This window comes from Lynx rufus, unplaced genomic scaffold (genome assembly GCF_022079265.1).
Source record: "Lynx rufus isolate CCGP_SWC_20201006 ecotype Redwood Valley unplaced genomic scaffold, mLynRuf1.p SCAF_3, whole genome shotgun sequence".
NCBI classification, from domain to species: domain Eukaryota; kingdom Metazoa; phylum Chordata; class Mammalia; order Carnivora; family Felidae; genus Lynx; species Lynx rufus.
In genome coordinates, this window is record NW_025814845.1 from 26,862,566 (window position 1) to 26,872,163 (window position 9,598).

A 9,598-nucleotide genomic window follows, 5' to 3' on the forward strand; every position below is an offset into this window, starting at 1 on the left:
TCTTACACCTGTCAGAATGGCTAACATTAACAACTCAGGCAACAACAGATGTTGGCGAGGATGCGTAGAGAGAGGATCTCTTTTGCATTGTTTGTGGCAATGCAAGCTGGTGCAGCCACTCTGGAAAACATTATGAAGTTTCCTCAAAAAACTAAAAATAGAACTACCCTATGACCCAGCAATTGCACTACTAGGCATTTATCCACGGGATACAGGTGTGCTGTTTCGAAGGGACACATGCATCCCATGTTTATAGCCGCACTATCAACAATAGCCAAAGTGTGGAAAGAGCCCAAATGTCCATCAATGGATAAATGGCTAAAGAAGATGTGGCATATATATATATATATATATATATATATATATATATACAATGAAGCATTACTCACCAATCAAAAAGAATGAAATCTTGCCATTTGCAACTATGTGGATGGAACTGGAGGGTATTATGCTAAGTGAAATTGGTCAGTCAGAGAAAGACAAAAATCATATGACCAGCTCATATGAGGACTTTAAGAGACAAAACAGATGAACATAAGGGATGAGAAACAAAAATAATATAAAAACAGGGAGGGGGACAAAACAGAAGAGACTCATAAATATGGAGAACAAACTGAGGGTGGCTGGAGGGGTTGTGGGAGGAGGGATGGGCCAAATGGGTAAGGGGCATTAAGGAATCTACTCCTGAAATCATTGTTTCACTATATGCTAACTAATTTGGATGTACATTTTAAAAAATAAAAGATAAAATTAAAAAAATTTTTTCTTACGTCCATTATACTCTTATTTGTCATTTCCCATTTTGCCATTTCCCAGGTTTTTGTTTTGGTTTGGTTTGCTTCTTTACTTATTTCTATTCTCCACCCCCTTCACCCTACATGCTCTGGATGAGAGCCGTGCATCTTGAACCCTGCCTTTCTCTCTGTAGACTCCATCCCCAGTTGCAGTCACCCACCCTGTCTCTGACCCAGATCCTAAACTGAAAATTTCAACCTGGATCCCAGTTCCACTTGGGAGACAAGGGATTTCATGAGTCCTTCTCTTCACAATACCAATGGAATGAACAAAACGTGGAATTGAACTTGAGGACTCCCCGGTTCTGCTATTGGCCAGGGCTTGGATAGGACCCAAATATATAGAGAGAGGCCAACAGACAGGAAGGGAGCTCAGCTTCCTGATGACCTAATCTGTCACCCTTCTCACACCCTTTCCCCAAAATTATTGTCTGGAGGGTCATTAACCATACGGTAAACTTGTGGATAAAAGAATCAGTAGAGTGAAATCCTGCTGTCAGTATTCTTGGGCTGTGTGAGCAGAGCTCTTAGAAGCTTCCAGTTAAATGCAAAGAAAACTCAGAAGTCAAGAATGTGCATTTGCACAAATGAGACAATCTTTTATTTAGTTGAGAGTATGCGGCCAAGAATGCTTTGAATTCCTGCACTTCTAGTTGAAGTCAAACACACCCTCTCCCAATTATCCACTCAAACATTAGTTTAGGAATAGCTGAAGGGATTTGGCATATCCAATCAAAGTCCCAATCCTTGAATTAATCTAAAGGGCTGTTGTCCAGAATTAGTTGGTTTACCCATCCCCCACCCCGTCCCACTTTTCAGTGGAAGATACCAAGATTCAAATAGAAGATAGGATGTGTGTCCAGGATCACAGATCAAGTGAGGATGCTGGGACATAGTACTTATATTAAAAACCAGGGCCTTGATGTCCAGCATCCACTCTGGGTGGTGGCCAGTTCCTAGGCATTAGGGCCAGTTTCTGCTCCTGGAGCCTCCAATTCCCTCTATACCGATATACTCACTGCCAAGAAATGTGTCAATCACTCCTCTGTTCTCCACTCTCCTATCTTACCCTCTCCATCAGTATTTCCTCTCAGTTTGGCTAAGAGTGTCATAAACTGTCCCAATATGCCATTTTCTCTCTACTCCAAACTCATGTTTCCTGAAGCCTTGATGTTCTCCCTAAAATATTGCTACTAAAAAGCCTGTAGTGATTCCCTATTATCTACGGACACAGCACTACTAGTTCTAGGGTTTAGCAGAAATTCCCCCTTGGATCCCATTCATACCCATGATTTTGGACTTTTCCTCAAACCTCTTTTTTGTTGATGGCTATTCCCACCCAGGAACACTGATGTCATTACATACACACAGAAACCTTAATCACTCTTACCCACATTCCTCCATTCCTTCTAGATTCCCTTTTATCCCAAAAATATTGCCTGCGCGCATTTTCCTAAGTTTTATTGCATGTTGGTAACGAAAAAAAAAAAAAAAAAGCTTTAAAGTTGGTGATTTTCTATCGCTTACAAGTTTCCTTTCACATCTTCAAAATGCAAGCAGCTCTAAATCATGGTGAAATGCACTTCCCTTTACAAGACTAATATTTTATACCCTTGAGGAGGAAAGTCATAGACAAGGGTGAACAGCTTTGCTCATTTTTAATGGAAAGGCCTCTCTTGAAATCTGATCAGTTAAACACTCTCTTCCTCTCCCCCTCCCCCCCGCCCCCTGCGAGCATGCACACTGATTGTCTTCAGCCTGGGAAGGTGGCTCCTCTTACAGTGAGAATCACTGTGTGTGTTTGTCTTCACGGCTATGTCTCCCCTGGCTTCTCTGCTTTTCATGATACTTTTTGGTAGAAACTTCCATAGTTTCTCTCCAACGTTTCTCCTTGCTCAGTCTCTCTTATTTCATAATACTTAATTGTCTTTATTTTTTCTTTTGTCACTCAGAAAGCTGGAAAGACTCCATTTTCACCTTGGAAAATAAAATACCTCTTAGTCACTTCCTTGGCACATCAGAAATTACCACCAACCCTTGCAGTCACCCATATTTTTGACCTGTGAATTTCCTTCACACAAGAACATCCAGTATCACTTTACACTTCCATCAACTTCAAAAACTTTTCCTCCCAAGATTCTACCCTATTTCCCTTCTCATTTCAAAATTTATCCAACAGATTTTATAGATTGTTTGACAAAGAAACATTGAACGTTTCCCCTAAATTAGAAGATTTCCCCTAAGATTTAAAACTTAATACTCAATTTCCTCATCTTTAGAAAGACAAACAGCCCTAAAATTGTGTGAAATTACTTTCTTTAAATCCGCATGCCCCTCTTGAATAGAACCCAAATCTCAGGAAGGCTTTCTTAGATCAGGCCCCAGTCGCTTATCCTAGGCCCCAAGAGATTCTTGAGAACTACTATCCTTTTGTCAGGAAGCAAAAGAAAGTCTCCTGCCCATGAGACCTTTTTTAAGAGGAGCGTCTCCACTTTGGTCACGTATTAGAAACATTCAGTACTCCTGATGATTCGTTCCCAAACTATATCCTCAAGTGAAAATCTCTGGAAAACTGCAGGTACCAGGATAGTCAAAACAGTCTTCAGGCAGTTCTAATCTGTAGCCTGGGTGTGGCTCACAGTGACAACAGTCTCCACCTGCCTGGAGCATAGTGAGGTGGCGATGGACAGAGGAGGCCCCTGCAGTCAGGTAGAGCTCAGGGCAAAGTACACACTGTTCCTCTAAGGCAGCAGATCTCAACCCAGGCTGCATGTTGGAATCATGGAAGGAGTTTTTCAAAACACAAATGCCTGGGACCCAACCCAAAATAATTAAATCTGAATCACTGGGGTTGGCCTTTGAAATAAATGCCTTCCAGCTGATTCCTTTGTAGAATCAGAGCTGGGAAGCTGTTTTACAGCTGAATTCACTTGTAGGCAAGCTCCATGATTTTGCTGAGTTTATAAACTAGTGGGGGAGCTACACTTTACTAAGTTATATTGACCTGTAGAAAGTGGTAGTGAAGGTTGAAGACAGAATAACAGGGAGGCACCTCTTTGAGATGTTGCTGTTTGGGAAGGTCTCTATGAATCGGTGACTCCCAGAGACTGGGTGAGGAATATGAGCCAGCCTGATGAGAGTGCTAGTGGGGGATAGCGGAGGAGCAATCACATCCATTACCTTTAAGAGTGGCCGCACCTCCCATCAGCTTCAAAGACTGCTAGAAGCACAGAAGTGTGAGCAAATTTCAACACTCCGGGACCTCCTGACTCTTCTGAACTCCTGCAGGCCCTTTGGCTACAGAGAAAACTCAAGAATAAAAATGGAGGTGAGTTGAGAGGGAGCCTGCTTTCTGGGTGTTCATGGGAGGAAAGCTAGGTTATTTGTCTTCATTTTATTTCATAAACATTTTTATAGCCATTAAAGTTTGTGCCCTGCAAAGTCCTCTGTTCTTGACAAATAAGAACTATTTTCACCCTCATAGCAAGCCTGATGGAAAGTGTTATTACTATACTCATTTTACAGAGAAGGAAACTGAGGCATGGCATGTTAATTACCTTGAACAGGGAACCACAAGTGTCATTTCAGAGCTGGTAATAGAAACCCGGCACTGTGGCTCCTGAGTTGATGACTTTAACAGCTATCCTATGTCACTTCTCAACAAATTCCTGATTTTAAGGGAATTATATATCTGCTTTGATATTTAAGTGTGTCTTCCTATTACCTCCTTATGCTACTTCCTTTTATGTTTGACCATAGCGAGTCCGCTTCTCTGGCCTGTTTTTAAGTCCTATACCAATTCTACCCTCATCTAGGGGGCGGGGGAGGGAGATGTCTATTGGTTGATTTCCCTGCTAGTGGTGAATTGAATTTCTGTTCCATTGCGTACCTGGTAACTCTAGGTAGGAGACCAGCACTGTGTATTTTAAATTGTCGACTGCTGAGCATTTTGTGTTCCTTTAAATAAAGTTGGGCTTTGTTCTTTGATGTCATTACTTGGGATATTCATGCTTAGGAAGATTGTTTTGAATATGTGCTAATTGGGACTGGAACAGGCTTCAGTCTGTATAGAATTTGGCCCCATTGCTGAGGCAATACCCTGTGAGGGCTCTATCTCAATCCCTTTGCACATGGGGTCTTTGTAGTCTAACTGCCTGGGACACAGATTCTTTCTGGCCTTGAGTGACCCCAAGGAACCCTTTATATTCTAAGTATTTGAATATCTGCGTCAAGGTTTTTTTTGTCTGCATGATGGTTGATTTTGAGGACAAATTTTCACCTGAAATAATTTCTCATCTTACAAATTCTTGTATCCTTTGTATAGATGTTGTCTGCCATTTTCTGTTCATTTAAAAATATCCTATATTCAGGGCACCTGCGTGGCTCAGTCAGTTAAGCATCTGACTCCTGACCTAAGCTCAGGTCATGATCTTGCGGTTTGTGGGTTCAAACCCTGCATCAGGCTGTGTGCTGGCAGTGCGGAGCCTGCTTGGGATTCTGTCTCCCTCTCTTTGTCCCTCTCCTGCTTGCTCTCTTTCTCTTTCTCAAATTAAAATAAACTTAAAAAAAAACAAAAATATCCTATTTTCCTTGCGTACAACCCTTCCAACAATAAATTAGTTACCACAGATAAACGAAATTGCACTTTACTTATACCAGTAGAAGGCTTTCTTGTACTAAAAAGTCCAGTAATCAATCCAAATCCCTCACTCCTCCTATAATTTGAGGAAAGAGGATATTTCTTTTCTTTTCTTTTTTTTTCTTTCAAGGGAAATTTTCAAAGTTTTGAAAATTTGCCCAAGGTCACATAGTTAACATAGCCAGTACCTAAACCAAGTTTCTTAACCAATATGCTAAATGAGCTCTCACATTTGGTAAATAGAAAGGAATGTGACATACATTAAAGATAACGGTTTCTTAACCTGTCTTCAGAGAGATGTAAAACCAAGATTTTGTATGGCTTATTATTATTGTTTTCTTAAAAGTTAAAAACTATTCTGACATTTGTTAACAGTACAGGAGATTTTATTCAAGACTGTTGCAGTAGGAGTAGAAAGATTGAACTCCAAATAAAAGTAAAAGCAGGGGGTGACGATATCAAGAGTAGGGGATAATGAACTTGACTGTATATTAAGGGTAGGTAATTCTTACTAAACTGATTCAGCAGTATTCTTGGTAAAGGCAAGCCAAAGTCAAGGCTCCCTTGAGAAAAAAACTCAAAGGAACCTAATTAAAGTTTGGTTAAGTAGACAAACAAGTAAAAAGATATGGATTCTAAGAATTAATATTGTTCAAATGTCCATACTATACAAAGCCATTTATGGATTCAGTGCACTCTCTGTCAAAATTCCAATGACATTTTTTATATAAGTAGGAAAACAATCATAAATTTTTCATGGAACCACAAAAGACCCCAAATAGCCAAAACAATCTAGAGAGAAGATCAAAGCTAGAGGTGTAACACTTCTTGATTTCAAACTATACTACAAGGCTGTGGTAATCAAAACAGTATGGTATCATCATAAAAATAGACACATAGACCAATGGAATAGAATTGAGAGGCTAGAAATAAACCCTTGCATATGTGATCAAATAATCTTTGAAAAGGGAGCCAAGAATACTTAATGAGGAAAAGATAGTCTTTTCAATAAATGATGTTGAGAAAATTGGATAACCACATGCAGAAGAATAAAATGGGCCATTATCTTATATCACTCACAAAAATTCACTCAAGATGGATTGAAGACCTAAAAATAAAAACTGAAACTGTAAATCTTCTAGAGGACCTAATGAAAAAGGTTCTTGACCTTGGTCTTGGTAATGATTTATTATGATCCCAAAAGCAAAATAAATAAGTGGGATTATATCAATTGAAAAAGCTTCTGCATAGCAAATGAAAGTATCTACACAATGAACCTACAAAGTTCTAAATCATATATCTGATAAGGGGATAATATACCAAATAAAGAAGTCCTATAATTCAACAACAAAGAAAATACCATTAAAAAAAATAGGCAGAGAAATTTAATACACGTTTTTCCAAAGACCTGCAAATGGGCAACAGGTACACGAAAAGGTACATTACTAGTCATCAGAAAAATGCAAATAAAAACCACACTGAGATATCACATCTGTTAGAATTGTATTATCAAAAAGACAAGAGAACAAGTGTTGGCAAGAATGTGAAGAAAAGAGAACCCTTGCGCACTATTTATGGGAATATAAATTGATACAGCAACTATAGACAATAGTATGGAGTTTTCTCAAAAAAATTAGAACTAGAAATACTATATGATTTAGCAATCCTACTTCTCAACACTTACCCAAAGTAAGTGAAAACAGGTTCTTGAAGAGATATCTGCTTTCCCATGGTCATTGCAGTATTATTCACAATAGCCAAGATATGGAAATAACCTGAGTGTCCATCAATAGATGAATGGATGGAGATGTGGGGAATGGGTGTGTGTATATATAACATTCCATTGTACATATGTGGACTCACAGGCATGGGCAGATCTAACCCACTTCACCCATGGCCAGGACCAGAGCACCATCACCCAGGCTCAGGGTCCCTCCATCTATCCCCAGAGCAATGTCCTCTGTCCAGTAAACTCCTATAAAGAGCTTTAGTCTGAATACCAAAAACAATATATGTGGGGTTGTGGGGTTAAGACACAAGTGGTAGTTCTGAACAAACCCTGCCCCCATGGGATCAATGGAATGTTATTCAGCCATGAGAAAAAAGGAAATCCTGTCATTTGTAACAACATGGTGAAACTTGAGGGCATGATGTTAAGTGAAATGTCAGAGAAAGACAAATATAGTGTGACGTCACTTACACATGAAATCTAAAAAAGCCAAACCTCTCTTGTGCAATGCCACCAAAATGATGTTCAAGTGTTTTATAGAGGTTGGCCAGGTGGCCTACATTTCCTTTGGCCTTCATGCCGGGAGGATGGTCCAGATTATAGATGCTATTGACCAGAAGGGGGCTTTGGTTGATGGACCTTGCATTCAGGTAAGGAGATATATTATGCCTTTCAAATTCATGGAGCTCACTGACTTCATCCTCAAGTTCCCACACAGTGCCCGCCCAAAGTACGTCGGACAAGCCTGGCAGAAGGCAGACACCAGTAGGAAATGCGCGGCCATGGGATGGGTCAAGAAGATTAAAGCCAGAGAAAGGAAAGCCAAGATGACAGATTTTGATCACTATAAAGTCATGAAGGCAAAGAAAAGGAGGAAAAGAATAATCAAGCTTGAAGTTAGAAAGCTACCAAAAGCAGCTGTCCTGGAATCTTCTCCTAGAAATGTACCCACTGCTAAGGGTGCAGCTGGAGAAGTTGCTGCAAAGTTTCCAGCAAAAAAAGTTTGCCGCCACAGGCAAGAAGGCTGCAGTCCAGAAGATTTCTGCCCCATAAGCTGCAGGCCAGAAGGCAGCGCCTCCAAAAGCTGGGAAGGGTCAGAAATCTCAAGCCCAGAAAGCTCCTGTTCCAAGGCATCTGGCAAGAAAGCAGAAAAGCAGAAGAGGAGATTATAAATAACTAATAAAGGTTCTTTTTGACACGTGCACACACAAAGACACACACAAGCCAAACTCCTAAAATGGTATAAACTTCTGGTTATAAAAAGAAATAAGCTTGGGGGAATCTAATGCACAGCATGATGATTATAGTTAATAGTACTGTATTATATACTTGAAAGTTGCTGAGGGAATAGATTATAAATGGCTGACAGCAAAAAGAAATAGTAGTTACTTGACATGATGGAGGTGTTAGCTAATGCTATGATGGTAATCATTTTGTAATATATGTGTATGAAATCAACATGTACACTTTAAAACTTTTTTTAACATTCATTTTGAGAGACAGTAACAGGGCATGAATGGGGGGGAGACAGTAACAGAGCAGAGAGAGAGGGAGACACAGAATCAGAAGCAGGCTCCAGGCTCTGAGCTGTCAGCACAGAGCCCGAAGCGGGACTTGAACCCACGAACCATGAAGTCATGACCTGAGCTGAGGTCAGACGCTTAACCAACTGAGCCACCCAGGCGGCCCTCAACATGTACACTTTAAATTTATACAATATTATATGTCAATTATATCTCAAAGCTGAAAAATAAATGTTTGATGGAGGTAGTCTATCAAATCCATCAAAAAACTTAATTTCTATTCTTAATGACAATGTCACTGTTCATTGATGGTAGACAAACAAATTGCAGAAAAAAGATGCTGTAGGTTAATGAGATCTTAATGAATGCATATTTAAAGTAAAAATAGAGGGGTGCCTGGGTGGCTCAGTTGGTTGAGCGTCCGACTTCGGCTCAGGTCATGATCTCACAGTTTGTGGGTTTGATCCCTGCATCAGGCTCTGTGCTGACTGCTTGCTCAGAGCCTGGAGACTGCTTCAGATTCTGTCTCCCTCTCTCTCTGCCCCTCCCCCGCTCACACTCTGTTTCTCTGTGTCTCTCAAAAATAAATAAACGTTAAAAAAAACTAAAATAAATAAAAGTTATGTATTTACTCAGAAAGAGAACACAGATGTAAAGTATTTTATATGACTTAAAAAATGCTTTACTATGCTATCTTTCCCCATAAATGTATACATTTAATTGAATTTGACTAAAATGTTGGCAAATAGTTGTTAGCAGTATTTCCTTGTGTTTTAAATTCCTTTTTATTATTTATCATTTAAAAATTATTATATATCTTTTATTTTCCTTGGTATACCACTAAAAGTGTGCCTTTTTGATATTGTTTCATAAGACAAGTTTTTAGATTTTTTTATTCCTCCATACGGGACAT

At 39.6% G+C, this 9,598-nt stretch overlaps 1 pseudogene; it reads left to right on the plus strand.

The window, feature by feature from the left end:
• The first annotated feature begins 7,680 nt into the window (after nt 1–7,680).
• LOC124521043 (60S ribosomal protein L14-like) lies at nt 7,681–8,338 on the plus strand (annotated as a pseudogene).
• The last annotated feature ends 1,260 nt before the right edge of the window (nt 8,339–9,598 follow it).